Source organism: Nomascus leucogenys, chromosome 25 (genome assembly GCF_006542625.1).
Source record: "Nomascus leucogenys isolate Asia chromosome 25, Asia_NLE_v1, whole genome shotgun sequence".
Classification (NCBI taxonomy): domain Eukaryota; kingdom Metazoa; phylum Chordata; class Mammalia; order Primates; family Hylobatidae; genus Nomascus; species Nomascus leucogenys.
The window spans coordinates 7,900,639-7,927,023 of NC_044405.1; positions in this window are offsets into that span (position 1 = coordinate 7,900,639).

Sequence of the window (26,385 nt, forward strand, 5' to 3'; positions counted from 1 at the left end):
TGGTTGCAAATTTAAATAAAGAATTGAATTCATTATATTTTAGATTTAGTGTGTTTTTCAGTTAATGCAAATAAAAGCTGGAAGAAATGAAGTAAAAATTCATAACCACTAGATTATAAAATAACTGTTCATTTTTAAGGTAGTTTAAAACATCTTTAGTAAAACTGTGTTCTGTAGAATTCTACTCAGAGATGGAACAGTTCAAAATCAAGAAGACTGTGAAAGTACAGAATTGAGATACTTGCGTAGCCCTTCTAACATTTCATAAAACCATAAGATGCAGAATTACAGTACTGGTGGTACAACAGATACATTTTTCCTTCAAGTTTACATTGTTTTACTAAACATCTTCCTTCATACAAATAAAATATAAATATATCGTTTAATTCAGAATCATAAATATCGTATGTTTTAGTAAAGTAAAAGATAAGAGATTGCATTTCCTTATTGATATTCATTAACTTAATATAAAAGTTACAGTATTACTAAGTCATGTAGATATCGTTTTTACCACAACCATTAGTGTTGGTTTGTAAAACTATAGCTTTATTACTCTACTAAAATCTTTTATGCAGTATTATACAATATGAAACACTCCAGCTTTCCCCGTGGTATATAATCTTTCACACTTTCAGGTTTTTATAACCTCACTGACTAAAACACTCTCAAAGTTACTGACTTTTTAATACAAAATTTTAAGTCTTAATAGCAAATACATTTGATAAAATAACCAGGCTTTTTAATGGGCTATTATAGATACAATGTATTGCATCAAGTTCAAACCACAATTCTCAAAACTTAAGGTAAGGGCTATCGCTTAGACTTGCAACTAAGGAAGTCAGATCCATGAAAAGGTTTGTTTCTATCTGTGGTCTGATGGTATTCATCACAAATTTCCTACTCGGAGAATTTATGATTTTATATTTCAACTTTACATTATAAGACAAGAAATTCAAAAATCGTATTTCCCAAGCCTCTAATTGTTTATGGGGTCCAACCTTCATGCTCTATTTGCCACATCGTAAATACCTCATATATTACAACCTGAGAGAAGCTTTTAAGTAGTAATTTTGAAAACCAAACCAGAAAGTGCAAGTCAATTTCTAACCAAGTTCAAGTGTGCCTATTAATTTCTGTGACTTATTTGAACCATAAAGACCTTTTCACTTGAACATAGTGGAGTCATTACTGTGACTTTGCTACACAAAATTCAGCGGAGAATAAAGTTAAAACGTGATTCTATCTGTGTAACAAGAGAAGGTCAAATCTGTTTTTTGTTTTTGTTTAGGGTTTTGGGGTGGGGGATGGACTGCTCAGTCTTTTTGAGCATGACAGCTCTGCCACTGTACGTGGCATTGGTTTAATTTTCTTACTTGTAAAGAGAAAATAATGGCTTAAATAATTAGGTAATATTCCTAAAGGATTTAACTCCTTAGGGAAAACATAAAGCAGGATAAATGTATTTAATTATAATTTGGTCATACCTAGACTATCATGCCCTGCTTATATTTTTTCTTTATTATGACTTTAACTTCCAAAAATTATAGCAAAAAAATGAACACAACCAAAGTTCCAAATCATTCCATCACATAAAATGATGCATTGCTCTGGAGAGTTTAGCAATATAGCAACTTAGAAAGATGAGCATGTATTTAAAGAGATGATACATTCAATTGTATTAAGTCCATATTTTCACAGAATTTCCTGCAATGTATAAAGGAAGTTTCCGTTCCCACAGCTTTCAATGTGTTCTTTCTCTAGAGCAAAATGGAATTCCTTATAACATTGGCAGGTAAATCAACCCCTCAAGCATCTGCACATCTGAGAAGATTGGTCCTCTCCAGTTCATAGCCCTACGACTGCCGACTCTAGTACTAAGAAAAGTACATTCAAAGTACAGCCCTACCGTTTTCCCATAATTTAGTCCCATGCATAATTAGTTCATCCACCTGAGCTTCAGTTTGCTCATTTATAAAATGGGTTTGAAAATGTCACACTCAAAGGGTTGTAGAATTATATGACATAATTCATGCGAACTATTTCGGGTAGTACATGTTACAGAGTATGAACTTAGAACATAAATGTTCTCTATTACTCATTTTTTTTTGTTGTTACCTACAAGATTATGTCTCCCTATCCCTGGATGTGTGAAAATTTAAACTAATCCCAAGCATGCTCATTTTCAAAGCAGTGTTGAATTGCCCACACAAGAGCTTTTGTTACCCAAATTCTGAGGCTTTGTTCCTGCTGTCACTTCTATTTTGTTTCCCTTTTTCAAACTCTCGATGTTAAAGGTGTCATTCTTGACACCTTTAAGGTTTAGATAAAATTCCTTCTTTAGTCAAGCCCGCTTTGGATACATACATATCTCCCATTATAATATATTCTTAAATACTATAATTAATTGTCTCCTAACTTCCCCTTTCCTGGTTTTCTACCATCAATCAGCATTATAGAGTGCAAATGATGTACATACAGCACCCTTGTGGATATGCCTTTATAAATCAAACAAGTAAGTTGGTTAATTTATACAATGCTTAAATTAAACTAAATTGCTACATTTCTTTAGACACAATGAAATAAGTGTTGAAAATATTACCTTAGTCTTAGTCTAGTATGTAGCATATTGTGGGAATTCAATTACATTTAATTTGATTAAAATTAATGTTATTATTCTGTAAATTAGATATAAAATCTTTCTTTTTGACGTTTTGTCTTAAAATGTTTAATTTTTTTTAAATCTTTCGTTTATTTGTTTTTGCATTTTTTTTTTTTTTTTTTTTTGAGACAGAGTCTTTCACTGTCGCCTGGGCTGGAGTGCAGTGGTGAGATCTCCGCACACTGCAACCTCCAACTTCCAGGTTCAAGTGATTCTCCTGCCTCAGCCTCCCGAGCAGCTGGGATTTCAGGTGCCTGCCACCACGCCCAGCTAATTTTTTGTATTTTTAGTAGATATGGGGTTTTACTATGTTGACAAGGCTGGTCTTGAGCGCCTGATTTCGTGATCCACCCGCCTTGGCCTCCCAAAGTGCTGGGATTACAGCTGCATTTTCTTTTTTAAATTGTATATTTCCTTCAGACTTCCGTGTGATTTTACCAAATACTATTTTTTATAATTATATTCCATCTATTAAATGCAATTAAAATACTATTAAATAGGATAAACTTCTTTTTTGGTTCAAATGAAATAAAATGATATCATTGTATATACTCTGGGCCTTGGCAACATTTTCAAAGAAAGGGGTAAACAACAAAATATGTGACTTAAATTTTCATCGTTTGAAAAATTATTTTTAATAAAAGTAGTAAAAATTCTACTACCCTAGTAAGTATGTTCCAGAGATTTTTAGCCTAAGGAAATTCTAAGACAGTAAAAATTACATGCACAAAAATGCCAATTACTACAGTATCAAAAATCAATACAGGGAAAAATAGCTTTCATTAATTGAATATTCATAAAATTGATGTAATATGATGCAGCATTTATGATTTTATCTTACAGTACTATGACATATAAAGAATGTTTACAAGTTTAAACACAACATGCAAACTGTAAAATTATATCTTCTCTCTGATTAAAAGTGCCCAAGTTATATTGTTAACAAATGTTCAGAAGAATTAATTTTCCAAATTTCTAAAACAGTGCTGATTTTACCATGTGTAGAATGACATGAAACTACCAACACTAATTATCCGCAGAAAGGGAACTCAGCTTATTCTGCTTTACAGTAAGAGGTGGGAAGGGATGATCCCCAGTCTCTCCTGCAAACAGAGAAAGCAACGCAAATTTCTTTGGAAGCAATCAGCTGAAGAGCAACTTGGCCAAAGGGTGTATATCTTCATGTTAGGTTTACAGGGACATTTTTTTTTTTGAGATTTATTCATGTTTTTCTGCCAAGGAGTTTAAAGCATGGCCGTGAGGTAACAAAAAATTTGAGATATTAAAGTTGTATGATATTCGTATTAATGTTGTTTAAACCATACATGAATGAATAAATCTAAATTACACAAAGGAGATGTTGAAGCAATACATCCTCTTTAGCAAAGAGTATTTTTAAAAGAAGCTAATTTCTCAGCTCTGGTACGTGATTTAAAATTATTACAGACATGCACAAATTATTCAAGGGAGGAACACTGGGGTTTTGTAAAACCATTCCACGTTTTTTTAATGATAAAAACAGAGCTCGTATAATAATAATATTACAGCTATCCTTTCTAAAATCCTTACTTTTGCTATTCACCAGCTAAGTACTTTAAGTCTCACAAAATCTTATTGCAATCAGTAATATTTTTATCTCTATTTTACTTAGGTAGAATCTGAGGCTGAAAGAGAAGAAATGACTTGCCTGATGTCAAATAGTTTCAGAAAACCAGATTTTCTTTGTAGGAGGACAGTCTCTCTAGTTAAACATTGTGCTTAATTTTTATTGTTTATAAATGTATCTACCTAATCAACAAAGATGTGCGGAATTGGAATCTTATAAATACAATAAAAATGTACTTAGATCAAGATATAGGAACTCATAAAGGTATATAATATGTCCCAAATTTTCTAAGAAATATCCTGATATCAAAATATAAGATCAGCGACGTCACATAATACTTTTTAAAGGTGTTCTTCATGAACACACTTTTTTTATATTGATAAGTCTTGGGCCATGTGTAACACCTTTCTATAAATGAAAGAATAAAATTAGGATGTCACAATTTTTGTCGTCAAGTTGATTATATTTATTCCTGAAGAATATCCAAATTTGTAAAACTGAGACAGTTTTACAGATGTGTCAGAGAGAATATTAACCAAGAAAGGCATAGCATGAATAAGGTGACTATGCAGTGGAATGGGTCATCAATAATTATAGATTATAATGATATTATATTATTATCCTCATTTTACAGATAAAGAAAATAAGCAACTTGTCATACTACCACAGCTAATAAATAGAAACACTGGTATTTAAATCAATGCATGTTTGATTTTAAGCCTGTGCTTTACCTAAAGAAAATATCCCTAAAGGTTCATAGAAAGAAATATCAGCAGTTGTCCATGAATTCAATTGAAATGGTTCAGTAACAGCATTGGTCACAAGAGACTACCAATTTGGGGAATGAATAACAAAATCATTTACTTTTATGGTTAGATGGTAATGGGTTTAGATGACAATTTTAGCCAATGCATCAATAGCCTATTTTGGGCAAGGTTTTTGGTAGACCAAGAGATACGGTTTTGTGATTCTGGTTTGTAATGCAGTGAGAACCTATACCACACAGAAGAGAGCTATCAGTAAGGATTTAGGAAACCTCACGAATTTATGTATGAATTATAATGGAATCCACAAAAAAGATAACATCTTCAAGATAGAAAAAAATGAACTCAAGAAGATCCAGTTTTACACATACATGCTTTCTCTCTCAAGGAAAATATAATATCTTGTTAAGCTGTAAGGTTTGTTCAGATAAGCTCTAATATATTGCTTTTTGTACCAGGATGCAAAGATCTTTTTATGTTCTTAAGATAAAGAAATATAAGGACTCAAAGTTGATTTTAATATATCATTTTTAATAGAATTTTCTACCCTCAAGAATTAGAGATCTTCATACCACTGTTAGAGCAGATGATTCAGAATGTTATTCTATGAAAATCAACTTTTATACCACACTCTTTAATTGTGTGATTATCAATTTTTATTGTACTGCATGGGCTTAAAATTCATTTTCAAAACCTTATGAACCAAATGAACGTGCATTCTTTCCTTGTTTTGACAAAATATTTATAAATAGAATGTAAGCATCTTAAAACATCATAGTTTCTAATTCCATGTAGTATGTAGAAATGAGTCATCAGAGATTTGACCCAGTGATGCATAAACAATGAAGGGGTAAATTTAAATGTAAAATTCTGAAATTAAAAGCAAGCTAAGGGCCTTTTGGTTTAACGTATCTGTATTTCCTCAAGATTACATTTGTCAACTTTCTAGTAAAACCTGAAGAAAAGCAGGTGAAATTTGCAGCTTGTCTGTTCTTGGTTAATTGGGGACCAGGAACTAAACAGATGACTAAGTGTCTCTCTTCTTGGGTATTTGGGAAATAAGGAAATTAAACTGACAAATACCTCAACTTACATCTGAACATATCAATAGGACATACACATGAATTCCATTGTATTCATCACTCTGTTATTTTGTGTTTTGCCTTTATACAGGTAATATTTTAATATAATACTAACCGAGAAAATTAGCATTTCATGGACACCATCTTTGTGACAGATATTATTTCAAGTACTCTAAATATATCGATTGATTTAAATATAGTATTCTTTTTCCTGTTTTGAAGAAAAGAAATCTGTAACACAGAAGGCTCAAATAAAATGTCTAAATTTGAACAGATAATATGTGGGAGAATTGAGATTCAAACCCAGCACAATGGTGATGCTGGAACACAAAACACACACACACACACACACACACACACGCATACACACACATACACACAGTAAGAATTTTATACACACATATATAATTTAACTGTGTATGTTTTGCATATGTATCCCAACGCATGTTTTTTGTTTACTTATTGAACTGTCTGTGTGTGTGTGTGTGTGTGTGTGAACACTTCTTTGCAATGGTAGACTGTCACATAAGATCGGTTTCTTCGGAGAAAGAGAACCAGGAATTATGTGTGTGTGTGTTTGTGTTTGTGTGTGTATAAAATTTTTCTCTATATAGGAATTGGCTTATAGGGTTGTAAGACAGGCAGGTCCAAAATTTGTAGAGTAGATTAGCCGGCTGGAAACTCAAGTCTGCTGCTGCAGACTTGAGAATTTCTTCTTCCTCAGAGAAACCACAGTTTTGTTCTTCAGACCTTACAAATGATCTAATGAGATTCACCCAGATTATCAAAAATAATTTCTTTTACTTAAAGTCAACTGATTATAAATGTTTACCAAATCTACAAAATACCTTTACAGCAACACCCAAATTAGTGTTTGATTGATTATCTGGGTACTATAGCCTAGACAAACTAACACATAAAATTAACAAACGTAATTGGCAATAATACAAGTAAAGGAGAATGCGAAGAGCTGGAAACTGCAGATCCGGAGCAGAGGTAGAGTACAATACGGCAAGACTCAGGCATTAAGGAGATTACTCTTTCATAAGTCACATCGAAGTTTTGTTTTGACTAGGATTTTAAGTTCCATTTTAATCAAGTTTGGGGGGATTTCTGATGTAACATGTTACAAATGAAGAACATAGCAAAAAGAGTGCAGAGACCACCATTTTCAGGAAACGACCAGCGTGAACATTAACTGACACTCAAATGACATGCCAGGTGTTAGTAGTAATGAAAATATCCACACATACTCCTTCATTTTCTTTGTGATGAAATCTCACCAAACTGTAAATCTCCGAAAATGAAGATCACCTCAGAATGAAGGGAAAACCGTAAGGACAAGATGACAAAAATAAGGATAAAGAAGGTAAGAAACCCTAATGGGGGGAGAAATAAACAAACCAAAAAGTGGGAAAATAGGAGCAAAGTAATAAACAATGAGTCAATAATGAAGGAGAAAACAGAAGAGAAAAATAAAGTTAAATGCCTCTATTAACAAATAGGGATACATAAAAATGACAGATTTTTTTTGAAGAGAAAATGATCATCATAAATCTTAGTACATTTCTTGAAGTAGCAAATCAGCTAAAATGTTTAGAATTGAATGTATATGTTAGAGAGGGAAGTAAGGACTCTGCAATTATGTTATTAACTTGATGGATACCCATAACCAGACAATTTATCACCACCTTCACCTCCAATTCACCTTAGTGCTTATAATCTCCTATTGATTGTCAGCTAATCAAATAATTACAATAGCTTCACTTTTCTCTCCATTAAGTAACCATGATCTCAGTACCAACCTTGACTTATTTAAGATGGATAAAATCTGTATTAACAAAATGTATTAGGTAGAGTATGATCACTTTGAAAATTTAGATGATATTTGATTATTTAAAAAGAATTATAATGACTAAGTGTTACTATGATCAATGAAATGTTAAAAATAGCCTTATTTACTGTATCAAAGTCTACTCACATTAGGACATTTCTGTAGAAATGAATAAAATAAAACTATTGTTCAATCTCAATTATTAGCAATAACAGTTGAAAGATTATAAATTACCAAATGTGCTATCCCATTTAAATAGGGTGCAGTTTACAATACACACTGTTGGTTGAAATGTAAATTGGTAGAGTGTAAGTGTATAAGCAAGCATTTGTGTGTGAGCATTCCCTTTTCTCTGCCTCCTCACCAGCATCAGTTGTTTTTTGTCATTTTAATAACAGCCATTCTCACTGGGTAAAGATGACATTTCACAGTGGTTTGGATTTTCATTTACCTGATGATTAGTGATGTTGAAGATTTTTCCATATACCTGTTGCATATCTTTTTTTTGACATGTCTAGTCATGTCCTTGACTGACTTTTTAATGAAATTATTTGCTTTTTTGTTTCTGTTTTTCTTCTTACTGTTGAGTTATTTGAGTTCCTTGTTTATTCTGGATATTATGCCCTTGTTGGATGAATAGTTTGAAGATATTTTATTCCAATTAACATGTTGTCCCATCACTCTGTTGTTTGTTTCCTTTGTTGAGCAGAAGGTTTTCAGTTTAATATAGTCCCACATTTTCTTGTTTTTAAGTCTTTGATTACATCTGGAGTTGATTTTTTTTTTTTTTTTAAACTGAGTCTTGCTCTGTCGCTCAGGCTGGAGTGCAGTGGTCCGATCTCGGCTCACTGCAACCTCCACCTCCCGGGTTCAAGCGATTCTCCTGCCTCAGGCTCCTGAGTTTACCTAATGTAGTAGCTGGGATTACAGGCGCATGCCACCACGCCCGGCTAATGTTTGTATTTTTAGTAGAGAAGGGGTTTCACCATGTTGGTCAGGCTGGTCTGGAACTCCTGACCTCGATAGATATCCAGTTTTTCAGCACCATTTATTCAAGAGACTGTCCTTTCACCAATGTAAATTCTTGGTACCTTTATCAAAAATTAGTTCACTGCAAGTAGATAAATTTATTTATGGGTTTTCTATTATGTTCTCTTAGTTAATGTGTATATTTTTATGCCAATATCATGTTGTTGTTGTTGTTGTTGTTTTCTTTCTTTCTTTTTTTTTTTTTTTTGAGACGGAGTCTTGCTCTGTGGCCCAGGCTGGACTGCAATGGCACGATCTCGGCTCACTGCAAGCTCTGCCTCCCAGGTTCACGTCATTCTCCTGCCTCAGCCTCCCAAGTCATGTTGTTTTTGTTACTGTGGTATTATATTTTGAAGTCAGGTAATGGGATAACTCCAGCTTTGTTCTTCTTGGTCAGGAATGCTCTTGCTATTATGAGTCTTTTGTGGTTAAATAAATAATTTAGGATTATTTTTTCTATTTCTTTGTAAGAAGACATTGGTATTATATAGAGATAGCATTGAATTTGTAGATTGCTTTGGGTAGTATGATCATCTTAATGGTATGAATTCTTTTGATACATGAGCATGAACTCTCTTTCCATTTTTTGTGCGCTTTTCACTTTCTCTCATCAATGTTTTGTATTTTTCCTCATAGAAGTCTTTCAACTCCATGGTTAAGTTTTTCTTAGTATTTTAATTTTTTGTAGCCATTGTAAAAGTGATTGTCTTCTTCATTTTTTCTTAGCTAGTTCATTATTCATGAACAGAAATACTACTGACTTTTGTGTGTTGATTTTTATCCTAAAACTTTACTGAATTTATTTATCAGATCTAAGAGTTTTTGTGGAGTCTTTAGGTTTTTCTAGATATAAGATCATGTCATCTGCAAACAGGGACAATTTGACTTCCTCTTTTCCAGTTTGAATGCTTTCATTTTTTCTCTTGCTGATTCCTCTAGATAACAATTACAATACCATTTGAAATAGGAGTTGTGAAAATGAGCATCTGTCTTATTCCAGTTCTTAGCAGAAAGGATTTCAGCTTTTCCCGATTCAGTAAGATGTTAGCTGTAGCTTTTTTTTTTCTGTATGGCCTTATTAGGTTAAGGTATATTCCTTCCATATCTAGTTTTTTGATAGTTTTTATCAGGAAGGGATGGTGAAATATATCAAATGCTTTTTCTGCATCTATTAAAATGATCATTTGTTTTTTGCCCTTCATTCTGCTGATATGATGTATCAAATTTATTGATTCATTTATGTTGAACCATTTTTGCACCCCGGGATAAATCTCACTTGATCAGTTTGTATTATCTTTGTGATGTGTTATGGGATTCAGTTCGTTGGCATTTTGTTGAAGATTTTTGCATCTATGTTCATCAGGGATATGAGTCTGTAGTTTTTCTTGTTGTGGTGGTTGTGACCTTGTCTGGTTTTGATATCATGGTAATGCTGACCTTGTAGAATGAATTAGTGAGAATTCTCTCCTTTTCATTTTTTGGGAATAATTTGAAAAGCACTGGTGTTTTTTGTTTTTTGTTTTTTCCCTGTAAATTTGGCAGAGTTTGGCAGTGAAGCCATCCAGTCCTGAGTACTTATTTGTTGGAAGATATTTTCATTACTAATTCAATCTCATTACACTTCATAGATTTGTTCAAATTTCTATTTTTTTCCGGACTCAACCTTCATAGGTTGTACTTGTCAAAAAATGTTTCTACTTTCTTAGAATTTCCTATTTGTTAGTGCATAGATGTTCTTATTGTCTCTGTTGGTCTTTTGTGTTTCTATGCTATCAGTTTTAATATCTTTTTTTCATTTCTAATTTTGTTTATTTAGGTCTTCTGACATTTTATGCTAGTCTAGTTAGTAGTCTATCAATTTTGTTTATCTTTTCAAAAACCAACTTTTCATTTCATCAAGGCTTTGTATTGTTTTGTCTCTATTTTGTTTAGTTCTGCTCTGATTTTTATTATTTCTTTTCTTCTACTAGTTTCGGGTTCAGCTTGTTCTTGCTTTAGTAGTTCCTTTAGGTATATTGTTCGATTATTTGAAATATTTCTACTTTTTTGATGTATGCATTCATTGTTATAAACTTCCCTATTAGCAGTACTTTTGCGGTATCTCATAGATTTTGGTATATTGTGTTTCATTTGTCATTTATTTCAATAAATGTTTGAACTTATCCTTAATTTCATCAGTAACACAGTCTTTTACAGAAACATATTGTTTAATTTCCATGTATTTGTACAGTTTTCAATGTTCCTCTTGTTAATGATTTCTACTTTTGTTCCATCTTGGTCTTATGAGATACTTAATATACTTTTGACATTTTAAAATTTGTTAAGACTTGATTAACATAAAAATATATGGTCTATCTGGAGAACGTTCCATGTGCTAATGAAAAGAGTGTGTATTCTTTAGTTACTGGATATAATATTTTGTAAATATCAGGTTCATTTAATTTAAAGTGCAGTTTAGATGCACTGTGTCTATTAATTTGCTGCTTAGATGATCTGTTTAATGCTGAAAGGTAGAGATTTGTAATCTCTGACTGTTACCATATTAGAGTCTAGCTCTCCCTTTAATTTAATAATATCTGTTTTATATGTCTAGGTACTTCATTATCAGGTGCATATATGATTAGAATTCTTGTAGCTTCATGTTGACTTCGTATCTTTTATAATGATGCATTTGTCTCTTTTTACTGTTTTTTGACTTACTGTTTTATGTTATATAAATACAGCTATTCCCACTTGTTTTTTTTTAAATTTCTGTTGATGTCTTTTTTCCATCTCTTTACTTTTATCTATATGTGTATGATGAGATGAGAGAATAATTTCTTGTAGTCAGCTTAGTAGGGTCATATTCATTTCTTTTTTTTAATCCATTAAGCCAGTCTTAATACCTTTTAAGTGGAAAGTTTAATTCATTTACAATTGAGGTAATTATTTGCTTTTTCCTGTCATTTTATCAATTGCTTTCTGGGTTTTTTGTATATCCTCTGTTGCTTTATTTCCTCTTTTTGTTTATCATTGTGAATTGGTGATTTTCTGTTGTGGTACCATTTGAATGTTTTCTCTTCATTACTTGTGTGTTTGCTTTACTGGTGAATTTTACAGTTTCATGTGTCTTCTTGATAAAAGACATCTTTTGCTCCCAGGCATATGACTCTACTAAGCATTTTTTTGGAGGTCCAGTCCCTTAGCTTTTGCTTCTCTGGGAAAGACTTTGTTTTTCTTTTATTTTATAAAGAACAACTTTGCTGGGTACAATATTTTTGGCTGCTTTTTGTTTGTTTGTTTTGGGCAGTTTGAATATATCATTCTATTCTCTTCTGGCCTGTAAAGTTTCTTCTGAGAAATCCACTATTGGTCTACTGGGGTTTCTTATGAGTTACTGTATACTTTTCTCTTGCTGTTTTTAGAACTCTCTCTTTGTCTTTGACATTTGACAGCTGACTATAATGTGCCATAAAGAAGACCCTTTTAAATTGTATCTTTTTCAGAATCTCTGAACTTCCTGTATCTGTATGTCTAAATCCCTTTCTAGACTTGAGAAGTCATACATTATTTTGTTGAATAGGTTTTCTATACCTTTCACTTTCGTCTTCACCTTCTGGAACATTGAAAATTCAAATATTTGGTAACTTTTTATTGTCTTACATGTCACATAAGCATTGATTATTCTTTTTTATCTGTTTCTTTCCTTTATTATTTTCTGACTGGGTTATTTCAAAACACTCTCTTCAAGGTCAGTAGAATGTATCTTCTGCTATATCTAGTCTTCTGCTGAAGTTTTTAATGTATTTTTTATTTTATTCAATAATTTATTCAGTTCCAGATCTTTGATTCTTTTTTATGGTATCTGTCTGTGTTTGTCCATTCTCATGATGCTATAAAGAAAGGACAAAGACTGGATAATTTATACAAGAAAAAGGTTTAATTGACTCACAGTTCCAAACTGTCGGGGAGACCTTAGGAAACTTACGATCATGGCAGAAGGCAAAGGAGAAGCAGGCACCTTCTTCATAGGGGGGCAGGACAATGTGAGTGCCAGCAGGGAAAATGCCAGATTCTTATAAAACCATCAGATCTCATGAGAACTCACTCGCTATCATGAGTACAGCATTGGGGAAACCACCTCTATGATCTAATCACTTCCTACCAGGTCCCTATGAGAACATGTGGGGATTATGAAAAGTACAATTCAAGATGAGATTTTGGTGGGGAAACAGCCTAACCATATCATTCAACTTCTGCCCCTCTCAATTCTCAAGTCCTGACACTTCTAAATACAATAGTCCCCCTGCAAATCTTAAATCATTGCAGCATTAACCCAGAAGTCCAGGTCTACAGTTTCATCTGAGACAATGCAAAAGCCTTCCACCTATGAGCCTGTTAAATAAAAAGCAAGTTAGTTACTTCCTAGATAGAATGAGGGCACAGTCATTGGGTAAATACACTGTACAAATGGGAGAAATTGACCAAAACAAAAAGGCTACAGCCCCCATGCAAGTCCAAAATCCAATAGAGCAGTCATTAAACCTTAAAGTTCGAAAAAATGATCTCCTTTGACTCTATGTCTCACAAACAGGTCAAACTGATGCAAGCAGTGGGCTCCTACAGCCTTGGACAGGTATGCAGGGTGGATTTTCACCTACAGCCCCCTTTCTGGCTGCTTTCATGGGCTAGCATTGAGTGATGTGGCTTTTCCAGATGCATAGTGAAGCTGTAGGTGGATATGGAGGATGGTAGCCCTCTTCTCACAGCTCTACTATGTTATGCCCCAGTGCGGACTCTGTGTGGGGACTCCAACACCACATTTCCCTTCTGATCTGTCCTAGCAGAGGCTGGCTATGAGGGTTACCTTACTGCTTCAGACTTCTGCCTGGGCATCCAGGTGTTTCCATACATCCTCTGAAATCTAGTCAGAGGTTCCACAACCTCAATTCTTGACTTTTGTGTATCCATAGGCTCAACACCACATGGAATCTGCCAAAGCTTGGGGCTTGCATCCTCTGAAGCCATGTCCCAAGCTGTACCTTGGCCCCTTTTAGCCACTACTGAAGCTGAAGCAGCCGGGATGCTGGGCATCATGTCCTGAGGCTTCACAGAGGAGGGCCCTGGGCCTGGCCCAGGAAACCATTTTTCCCTCTTAGGCTTCTGGACCTGTGATGGGAGGGGCTCCCGTGAAGTTCTCTGACATGCCCTGGAGACATTTTTCCCATTGTCTTGCTGATTAACATTCAGCTCTTCATTAATTATGGAAATTTCTGTAGCTGGCTTGAATTTTTTTTTTTTTTTTTTTTTGAGAGAGTCTCGCTCTGTCTCCCAGGCTGGAGTGCAGTGGTGTGATCTCGGCTCACTGCAGGCTCCACCCGCCGAGGTTCACGCCATTCTCCTGCCTCAGCCTCCCACCTAGCTGGGACTACAGGCGCCCACCACCTCGCCCGGCTAATTTTTTGTATTTTTAGTAGAGACGGGGTTTCACCGTGTTAGCCAGGATGGTCTCGATCTCCTGACCTCGTGATCCGCCCGCCTCGGCCTCCTGAAGTGCTGGGATTACAGGCATGAGCCACCGCGCCCGGCCTGCTGGCTTGAATTTTTACCCAGAAAATAGGTTTTTCTTTTCTATGGCATCATCAGGTTGCAAATTTTCCAAACTTTTATGCTCTACTTCCTTTTGAATGTTTTGCTGCTTAGTAATTTCTTCTACCAGAAACCCAAAATCATCCCTCTTAAGTTCAAAGTTCCAAAGATCTCTAGAGCAGGGGCAAAATGCCACCAGTCTCTTTGCTAAAGCATAGAAAGAGTCACAATTGTTCCACTTCCTGAGAAGTTCCTTATCTCCTTCTGAGACTGCCTCAGCCTGTACTTAATTGTCAATATGAGTATTAGCATTTTGGTCAAAACCATTCAACAAGTCTATAGGAACTTCAAAACTTTCCCAGATTTTCCTGTCTTGTTCTGAGCCCTCCAAACAGTTCCAACCTCTGCCTGTTACCCAGTTCCAAAGTTGTTTCCACATTTTTGGTTATCTTAACAGGAGCACCCCACACCTGGTACCAATTTACTGTATTAGTTCATTCTCATGCTGCTATAAAGAAGTTTCAGAGACTGGGTAATTCATAAAGGAAAACGGTTTAAGTGACTCACAGTTCCGCATTGCTGGGGAGGCCTCAGGAAACTTACAATAATGATGGAAGGCAAAGGAGAAGCAGGAACCTTCTTCGAAGGGTGGCAAGACACAGTGAGGGAAAATGCCAGACGCTTATAAACCCAATCCATCAGATATTGTGTAAACTCACTCACTATCATAATAACTTCCCATCAGGTTCCTCCCATGACATGTGGGGATTATGGGAACTACAATTCAAGATGAGATTTGGGTGGGGACACAGTCAAACCATATCACTATCTTTTTGGTAAGTTTCTCATTTATATCCTGATTTATTTTTCTTATTATTTTGTGTTGTCGTCTTGTAATTCCCTGAGCATCTTTAATGTAGTTATTTTGAATTATTATCTGGGATTTCATAAATTTCTTTTTTTAAGGAATCTTAATTGTGTTCTTTCTGAAGTTCATTGGTGGGCACTTTGGGGAATGCACTTTGGCTTTGATTCTGGTCTGTGCAGTAGTGTATTTTCCCTGCATTTTATTTGTCTGTAAGCAGTGTCAGTGGTGTCTGTGATTTTCTCAGTGGCTTGGATGTGATTATTAGTAGAAGATATGCAGAAGTTTTGTTAGAGTAGAAGGACACCGTATGAGCCAATCCTCAGACCCCAGTGTTGTCAGTGGCAGGCTGGCCATGCCTTTCCTTGGGCCCAGGCTGTATGTATGTATGCTGGCATTGATGTAAGTGGGCTAAGGAGGGCGATTCTTTGGGCTCCAAGTCGTACTTGGGTCCTGGCTGTGTCATTAGTGGGCTGTGTGGGTAAAGGAGGCCTTGGGCCTCTGAGGAATGGATGTGGAGTGGGCAGTGGCAGTAGGAGTGGTAGGACCACCCTTTTTCTCCCAAGCAGCCCAGGCTGGTATCAGCAATGCCTGTAACAGGCGGGGTTGGCCAGTCCCCAAGCTTGTAGGTAAGGCATATGTGAATGCCAGCTCTGGTGGCAGCAGCTCGTTGGGTGGGCCTATCCTTAGGCCTTCAGGAGAAGGGCCAACAATGTCAGAGGGGGATGGGTGATCCTCACTCCCCTAGATGGTGTACTCAGGAGACGTGGGCCTCTCCTCAGGCTCTCAGGTGTGCATGTAAGTGCTGGCTTTGGTTGGCAGGTGTGAGGAGATCCTTGGGCCCCAGGTGGAATCCCTGAGTGAGTTTGGCAGCAGCTTCACTGCATCCCTGCTTCTTGGGAGGGCAGGGTTGCTCTCAGTGACAATAGTCATAGGCAGGCATCTGAGGAGTACACACTTCAGCCACAGATGGCAACTCCAGTAGCCAGTTCTCAGCGTGTACTTACAAATGTGTTGTGGCACCACTGCTGGGGCAGCAGAGTCACTGCCAATGGCTTGTGCTTCAGCCCTGGCAGCAGCAGCCAGAAGCGGTGGCAGCTGTGGACAAGGGAGCTCAATGGGGCTCCAGAGATGTGAAGATACAGAGGCTGTGGGCCCCATTACAGGATGCAGTGTGGTGTGGTCTGGGCTCTCAAAAAGGCAACTTGCTGTAGATGCTTAGAACTCCAGGGGGTTTAGGACCCCATCTGTGCTCTCTCTCTGGAGGAATATTGTCATGCACTATCCAAACAGTTCCTTATGCTACTTTCGGAGGATCAAGGGGCTCTGCTGTGGCTAAGATTGCAGGAGTATGCAATGAAAATTGGACGGCTGTGGGTTTCTCACTTACGCTTTCTCTACATTGGAAATCTTCTCTGGGCTCCCAGCCAATCCTGGCCTATCCAGCAGGCTGCCTCACTCCTCCCTCCTTCTTTACCTTAGGTGTTTACTGTCACTTCTCTGTTGAATTCCAGTGTTCTCTCAATATAATCTATTCAAAGTGTGATTATGTAGTCACTACTTGGTTCTTATTTCTGGAGGAAGTGAGTACCAGATGCCTCTAGTCTGCCATCCTGAAGCCCCTCCTCTCATAGTTATTAATATTTGCCTTCTTTTATGGGTATTTATCGTTTGTTTCCCTCTATTTTGTTTTAGCATGTTGACTTTGTTCCTTTTCTACCCTTTCCAAGCTGGTTATTCAATTCATTAATTGTGATTTATTCTTTTTTATATTAATTAAATTTTATCTTAAATTAGCTGCCTCTCTTATGTTTTGACATGATATATTTTGAGGCTAGATTTATTTATTTATTTATCATGGTTAAAAAAGTATATCATGAGATCTACCCTCTTAAAAAACATTTAATTGTACACACAATGTTGTATAGCAAATGTCTAGATGTTTTCTATCTTGGATGGCTAAAATTTTATACTCATTAAACACCAACTCTCCTTGCTCCCTGCTTACAGCCCCTGGCAGCCAGCATTCTTTTTTCTGCCTCTACAAAGCTGACTACTACTGACTTACACCTCACACAACTTAAATCATTGCAGTATCTGTACTTTTAGTGTCTGATTTCATTAGAATAATGCACTCAAAGTTCACTCGTGTTATTATTATATGTGGCAGGATTCCCTTGTTTATTTTAGCTGAATAATATTCTGTTGCTTGTATTGATTGTATATGTATTGTATAAATATACCACATTTTCTTTAACCACCCATCTGCTGATAGACATTTAAGGATTTTTTTTCCTATTTTTGCCATTGTGAATAGTTCTATGATAAACATGGGAGTGCAAATATCTATTCAAAATTCTGATTTCAATTCTTTTGGATAAATACTCAGAAGTGAGATACCTGGATCACATGGTAGTATTATTTTGAGCTATTGGGAAACGTCTATACTGTTTTTGATAGTGACATTTTGCCTATTCCATTCTCACAGACAGTGCATAAGGGTTCCAGTTTCCCCACATCCTCACCAACACTTGCTGTTTTGTTCTTTTGATAATGCATCATCTTAACTGTGTGTGAGACAGTTCTGTTGATGAGCTTGGACTGATCTTCTGCTGCTGCTTTCTCTCGGTAATTCTCAAGAATTACAGTAGAATGTGCTAGAAATGCAGCCTTGAGATAGGGAAGGACTTGCTAGAACAGGATGTTGTTTTTTTGTTTTTTTTTTTTTGAGGTGGAGTCTCGCTCTGTTGCCCAGGCTGAAGTGCAGTGGCGCGATCTCAGCTCACTGAAAACTCTGCCTCCCGGGTTCACGCCATTTTCCTGCCTCAGCCTCCTGAGTAGCTGGGACTACAGGCGCCCGCCACCAAGCCTGGCTAATTGTTTGTATTTTTAGTAGAGACGGGGTTTCACCATGTTAGTCAGGATGGTCTCGATCTCCTGACCTCGTGATCCACCTGCCTCGGCATCCCAAAGTGCTGGGATTACAGGCGTGAGCCACCATGCCAGGCCTCAGGATGTCCTTTAATGATTGAGCACAGCATGTCATGTTTCTCCAAGGTCATATAATCCAGGCCAGGCTGCTGTCGAGAGCCCTTCAGCTGTGGTGCAAGTGGAGCACACACAATTGGAACTTCATCTGCCCTGGGCAGCTTCCCTGAGCCTGGGGGACTAGTTCCCAATGAATCTTAGGCTTCTGTTGCCCCTTACTATCTCTAAATAATAAATTAACTTCATGTAACTTGTTGTATGTAAGTGCAACAAGTCTCATTAGACTCAGACAAGTTTGTAACCAGTGCGTAGTAATGAACCTGCTTCACAGCAGGGGGTGAAACTGCGGTTTCACTTTGCATTTCCCTAATGATTACTGATGTTGAGCATCTTTTACATACCTGTTGGCCATTTGTATGTCTTCTTTGTAGAAATGTCTATTAAATAGGTTTTTTTTTTTATTGAGTTGTAGGAGTTTCTTATGTATTTTGAATATTAACATCTTAGATAAGTGATTTGAAAATATTTTTCCCATTTCATAGGTTCCTATTTCATTCTTTTAATGGCTTAATGCTAATTCTAAATAATGTCTAATTTCCAGTATACATTTTTATTCAAAACATAAATATGTTGAATTATGTTTTTTAAAAGTCTTTAACTTATTTTGGTATGGTTATATTTTTGTAAATTTTTAATTTTAATTAGATTTTAATTTAATTAAAATTTACGGTAGATAACTAATTATAGTGATTATTCAAAATTTGTTTAGGTTTGCTTCATCGCTTTGCACATATGTATGGCTGGTAAATGTTCCATGTTCACAGGAGAAGAGTATTTATGTTATGTTTCTTTTTTCTTTTTTTTTTTTTTTGAGACAGAGTCTCCCTGTCGCCCAGGCTGGAGTGCAGTGGTGCAATCTCGGCTCACTGCAAGCTCTGCCTCCCAGGTTCACACCATTCTCCTGCCTCAGCCTCCCGAGTAGCCGGGACTACAGGCACCTGACACCACACCCGGCTAATTTTTTTTGTATTTTTAGGAGAGACGGGGTTTCACTGTGTTAGCCAGGATGGTCTCGATCTCCTGAACTCGTGATCTGCCCGCTTTGGCCTCCCAAAGTGCTGGGATTACAAGCATGAGCCACTGCGCCCAGCCTATGTTATGTTTCTGTATTCTACAATGTCCAAACATAATAATTTTGTTATGCACATATTTCATTTCTTTCTTTTTGCTGGATCTATCAATTACTGAAAGAGGTGAGTTAAAATATCCACACACAATGTGGAATTTATTGATTTTCCCTTGTAGTTATTTGATTTGGCTTTATGTAATTATGGCACACTGCTTGCATTTGTAACCTTGATTCTTCCCCTCTCCCTGAATCCACACCCTTTGTTTAACCTTCTAGTGCTTTTCCATTTGACTCTAATCTTTGTCTTTAGCAAAAACATGGCATGAGCTTGAACAGTGCTTGATCAATTGTGCTCGTTTCTTGCCATCTGCTGATCACAACAAGTTCATGCCCTGGCTTGTCTTTTGCAGATATCCAGCCAAGATGATTCAAACTAGCTGGCAGCTAGCTAATGGCCAGTTATAGGAGTAAAACTATGTGAGCCAGAAAAACTAGGTTGTCAATCCAAGCCTAGACAGTTGACCTGCAGACTCATGAGCAAATACGTTTTTTTAATACTCCTGACATTGTGTGTGCTCTATATGTGTGTGTGTTGGCATGCGTGTATTGTTTGTCATTTAAAGATTTTATTTGCAACAGAGAAATTATACAGCATTTTAAGTTTTTAAAGGTAGACACATTCTATTATATACTTGGGGGTTAACAATATTTTATTATAAAATGACTCGCTTCCAGACAAGTAATATTTTTTTCTTTTTTCTCCTTTCTTTTAGATTGGTTTTTACTCGCTAAAACTATTTTACTCTCTTATACTTAACTTTCCTTCATCTGTGTGTTTTATGTGGCTCCTTTACATAATGTAATAGAGTGACTTTCATAATCAATAGAAAGTTTTATGGTTTATGCTGACTTACTTGTGCTACTTGTAAAATGAAGAAAATAGCAAATACTTGCAGAGTAAAACAGAGATTGGAAGCCTGCTATTTGCAATTTAATTTTATATTTTATTCTCAAGGATACGTAAAATATCAAAATACTTGTTTTGTATTTCCTGTTTGATAGGTAAAATGGTTAATTTTAGGAGTCAACTTTACTGGATTAAGGAATATGCCCATAGTTGGTAAAGCATTATTTCTGAGTATGTCTGTGAGAGTGTTTTTCTGAAGAGATTGCCATTTGCATTGGTGGGTGAGTAAGGAAGATCTTCACTCAATGTGGGCAGGTACCATTCAATTATGTGAGGGCCCAGGTAGAAAAAAACAGGCAAAGTGAATATCCTGTCTGTTCTGGAGCTGTGACACACTTCTTCTCTTGTCCTTTGGCATCAGAACTCTAGATCTGGTCTTTGGACTCTGGGGTTTGCACCAGTGGCCCCCTAGTTTCATAAGCTTTTGACCTTGGATTGAAAGCTACACGATCACCTTCCCTGGTTCTGAGGTGTTTGGACTTGAACTGAGCCACATTACCAATTTCAGGGGTCTCTAGCTTGCAGAGGACCTATCATGGGTATCATCAGTTTCCATAATCACATGAGCCAATTTCCCTAATAAATCCTCGATCTATCTATCTATCTATCATCTGTCTGTCTGTCTATTATCTAACTATCTATCTATCTATCTATCTATCTATCATCTATCTATATCTAATTGGTTTTGTCTGTTTGGAGAACCCTGACTAATACAATATGTTAAAAATACAATATGTTAACACTGGACTCCCATAGGATCTAATGTTATAGCTTCAGGACTGAATATATGTAAAGGAATTTTAAACACCTTGCCAATGAGTGGTTCAGGCCCTAGGAAGTTCTCCTGTGAACCTCTAACATGTGTATTGCAATGGAATTTTCTGGATACTCACATTATATTATGTCTGCCTTGCCCCATGACCTTGAGTTAGGAGAAACATATAACAAAACCATATTACATCCACCATCACCCAAAATAAATTTAACTCCTCAGCATATCAATGATATTATCTGAGACTGTGCAGCTTTGAAATGCACATATATGTCACCATTACTGTGTGGTAGCTTTAACCTAGAAGGAAACAGTAATTAATCTGCAGCATTCATAAGTAGGACTAGAAGGAATGTGAAGCAAATGAAGGAAGAGAATGAGGGTGAAAGTCTTAGAAAACATGAAAAAACAATATGCTAAATATGGTAAGCAATAAAAATAAACCAAAAACTTTGCTGATGTAACATATTACAGATACCAAAAAAAAGATCTCTTATAAAAAGTGATATATGAAGTCTATGGTACATGAATTCTGTGTCTTTTCATCTATCGAAGTCTAATTATTCTCTAGGTACAAATAGATAACTCTTGTTTCCCCAGGGCATAGGTAAGTAAGCAGAGCACTACCTAAAAACAGATGAAAAATAAATAGATCTATTCAAGTGAAAAAGTTTAGCAAGTGCATCTATTATGTATGGCACCAATTATTTTATGAACTCACTGCTTTGTATTCAATACAAAAATGAGAAACGAGGACCCTAGTACATTTCTATATAGGCCTTGTCTATGTATATACATCATATTGGAAATCTGAGAGATTCATGAGACTAGTACAGGCCAAAAGTGCTATTTTACCTGGGTAAATAAAAGGTAAGAAAACAATTTTATCCTCATGTGACTTATTTTTTTAATCTGTAAAATTATAAATAGGGATGTGAAGCCAGCTGAAGACACTTTGTTTCATGTGCTTTCAGAAATTTATGTAAGTTAATCTTTACACACACACACACACACACACATACACACAGAATTTGGTATCTGTATGAAACTACAGAGCCTCAGAAAAGATGATTGTACAAAACCATATGATAAAAATATACTGCTGAAATATAAGGGCATTTCCACTGGATTATAAAACACATTTATCTGATCATGTTGTATCATTAAAATGGAAATTTTAGATTAGGTTATAGCATATCGCATTACAAAGGATGGGGCTTTCAAAATAAAATACACTTGAAGTATAAAAATTATTTTATCATGACACTTTCTTAACATATTTCAATATTCAGGCATTATTCTAAGATTTAAATAATACTATACTAAAGCTTACAAGTTTGTATTTTTCACCTTATCTTTTATAATTAATTAAACTTAATGTACATGTAATTTATTTACATTATGTTGACTAACAGTCTTGCTCACTGTCAGAAAGAAGTCAAATTGTTGTGTACTAGGAGTTAATTTTTATAAATGATATTTTTATTTGTATCCAAAATGTCTTGTACTTAACAGTGTTTTTTAAAATTTTTTTGCTATAGATATAAAATGATATGAAAATACTACATATTTCAAAAATAGGGTCCTGATAAACTAAGAGAATGTGGTGTTCTATATGTAGTAATTGTCAGGTTATTTTATTTTTAAATTTGTAAAAAATTATTAACAATATGAGATATTGTTTATGTTTATAACATAGAGGAAGCAAGAAAGAATGCAATATATCAATTAATTGTTTATATATAGTAAAATAATATGTGAAATAGATTAGTGTGTTCAATCTTATTCATGTTATTCATAAGTCCATTTCCTCCAGTACATTTAAAATAAAACCAGTTTTCTCGTCTATCGTTCCTCATTCTGGTGCTTTGCCTTGCCTCCTACTGCCCCATCTCCCCATATTTAAAGTGAATTTTAACTCCAACACGTATTTTCTGTACAAGGCACTTAGAGTTTCCTGAATGACACTTCTTGTTTTCATAGAAAGGTCAATTTTTCCATTAGCTGGTATATTTGCAAATTGGGAACTGAAGAGCAAAATTATCACTCATGGCCATTACTTGATTATACAATTGGTGGTGTAAATATGCAGCGGGACCGTAATTGTCTGGAAAATTTTATATTTAATATCCTAGTAAACATCAATGTGACATTATGAGAAATGTGGGAATTTAGTTGTACTTCCTGTCACTTTCATGTATGAGAAATGTGGGAATTTAGTTGTACTTCCTGTCACTTTCATGTATGAGAAATGTGGGAATTTAGTTGTACTTCCTGTCACTTTCATGTGTAAGAAATGTGGGAATTTAGTTGTACTTCCTGTCACTTTCATGTATGAGAAATGTGGGAATTTAGTTGTACTTCCTGTCACTTTCATGTATGAGAAATGTGGGAATTTAGTTGTACTTCCTGTCACTTTCATGTATGAGAAATGTGGGAATTTAGTTGTACTTCCTGTCACTTTCATGTATGAGAAATGTGGGAATTTAGTTGTACTTCCTGTCACTTTCATGTATGAGAAATGTGGGAATTTAGTTGTACTTCCTGTCACTTTCATGTATGAGAAATGTGGGAATTTAGTTGTACTTCCTGTCACTTTCATGTATGAGAAATGTGGGAATTTAGTTGTACTTCCTGTCACTTTCATGTATGAGAAATGTGGGAATTTAGTTGTACTTCCTGTCACTTTCATGTATGAGAAATGTGGGAATTTAGTTGTACTTCCTGTCACTTTCATGTATCAATATAGTTACAACTCCAAAACGACAGGTACTTGTATATAATTTTTACTTGCACTCCTTGCACATAAGTTCAATTTCACAACCTATTTTACCTTTTAGTTTATGTTTTTATATTTTATTTATATCATTTTAACCATAGTTAAAGGTGTTAGTTGCTGAGTACAAGTTTTGGAAAAGGTTGAGAAATTTTCGATACTTTTTTTGCAGGATTTTTTTCAATTAAAGAAACAGTCCTGTGATTTATGGGGGCACTGTTACTTTTAATGAACTCGGGGCCTATAAAGGTTTTAATAGAGGGATGAGTAAGAAGCAGTGAAGGTGAATTGACAGCCCCGCCTATAAGAGAAAACCAGAGAGTTTCTTGGTAAAGAACAACAAAGTCAAGGGAAGGAAGCAAGGGTGGGTGGCTGCAGACCTCTTGAGTTATTTTTTTTCCTTTGAAGTGCAGCATTTAGGATAGCTATCGCTCTAGGTTCTGCCTGCTACAGCAGGTGTTTCTTTCCAATAAACAATTGGTTTATGCACAACTCTTTTCCGCTAATCACAGTAGTCAGTTTCTTCCTCCAGTTCCTCTCTGGCACACTATTTTTATTAAGAGCACCAGTGAGAAGCCAATATGTGATCCGAATTCTTAACCAGAGAGCTAAACAAATGTAGTTCTTCAGAGCTTTCTAATATGCAGTGGGACTATGCTTTTTAAAAATACCAGTTTCTTTTCAGTCAACACTTGGGGACAACCTACTATACTTTCCAGCATGATTGGTATATCTCTCTGCTGTTAGAGAGAAATAACCTCTAGATACCTTTTCCATTTCAGCGGAGATAACGATGCACTGAAATAGCTCTCGGGTGTACCTGAAACCATGACATGGCAAGGGAGTTTATATTTTAAAGCAAAGAAGTTACATTTCATTAGATGTTAGTGTCTAATAAATATGCAGTGCACTGAGAGACTTCCTAGAAAGACAGAGAGTTGGTACACATTTCGCAAATTGTTTGACAGACATTAAAAGTTACATAAATCACAATAAAATAGACACGAAAACTTCATCTACAGTAAAACTAGACAAGTTCCCATCATCATCCCACACATTCTGAAATGGCAACCTGATTCAATGAAATTTAGATGAAGCTGAAAAATGATACAACCAGCTAATACTCCATTTTCTGGCAAGTGAATGTAGTGCAATTGTAGGACTACATACAGTTTTTCTTAACAGTAATATTTCTTATCCTGAAGGTGTAAGAGCTGAAGCCCTGGATAGAATATAGAGAGCAAAATGAGCAAACTATTTAGAGATGAGACTTGCAAGTCGGCCTGGAGTAGAATTCCATCATTGATAGCAGTGATTCTCAGATTTTAGTGTTCATATGAATTACTAAGAAAGCTTGTTAAAAACAGATTACTGGATCCCCTTCCAGAATTTCTAATTTGATAAATCAGTGGTGCTTGAGAATTTGTCTTTAAACAGTTCCTGAGTGATACAGAAGCTGCAGGTCTGAGACTACGCTTTGAGGTATAAATGACTTTTTAAAATGTTTTTAATGTGTCTTTGACGTAACTTTCCAAAGAGAAAGCAAATTGTTTGTAGACATGGAAACAAGCTGCCTCTAATAGCTGTGGGATGTGGGTGGGGAAAGACTTGGGAATGGCACACAGAAAAAGCTACATTGCTTTCTCAAAACCAGAATCTAGTATCATGCTGTGATGGCTTCATGCTGTGTGACCTTGGCCAGGCTACATTTCCTGTCCAAAAATTCCCTATTCAGCTTCCACCATAGGGTGGGCTGTTTAAAAAAATATGTATTGACACAATCATTCTATAATTTAACCTAAATGTTTTCAAATATAATCAATTTAATTATTAGATTATAAATTTTAAGGGCATGAAAATCCACAAAAAATCGTAATTCTTTATCCAAAACTATGTAGTAAACTTTTATGCTTTTAGAGTAGCCAATGTAAGGAAGGAATCACCAAAGTGAAACTAACCCAATACTCCCATAGATAGTTTTTTGGATAAATACAGAAATTGACTCTTCTGGTTTTAAAGCTTGAAATTTACAGTTATTTTATCTGAGTTCCTTCCTCAGAAAACCAGACCTCTCAAAAAGTATCAAACAGCTGAAACTCACCAGATCATCCCATCCAGACAATGACATGGCAGTCCCCTCATTCATCATGATTGCTTCCTTAGGCCTCCCTAGTTCCTGTTTTATTACACATAGTTACATTTCTTCCCTGATATACAAACCCCTAATTTTAGTCGGTCAGGGAGATGAATTTGAGACTGATCTCCCATTTCCTTGGCTGCACACCATTAAAGCCTCCTTTCTTGGCCATAATCCATAATTGTCTCAGAGATTGGCTTTCTATGATT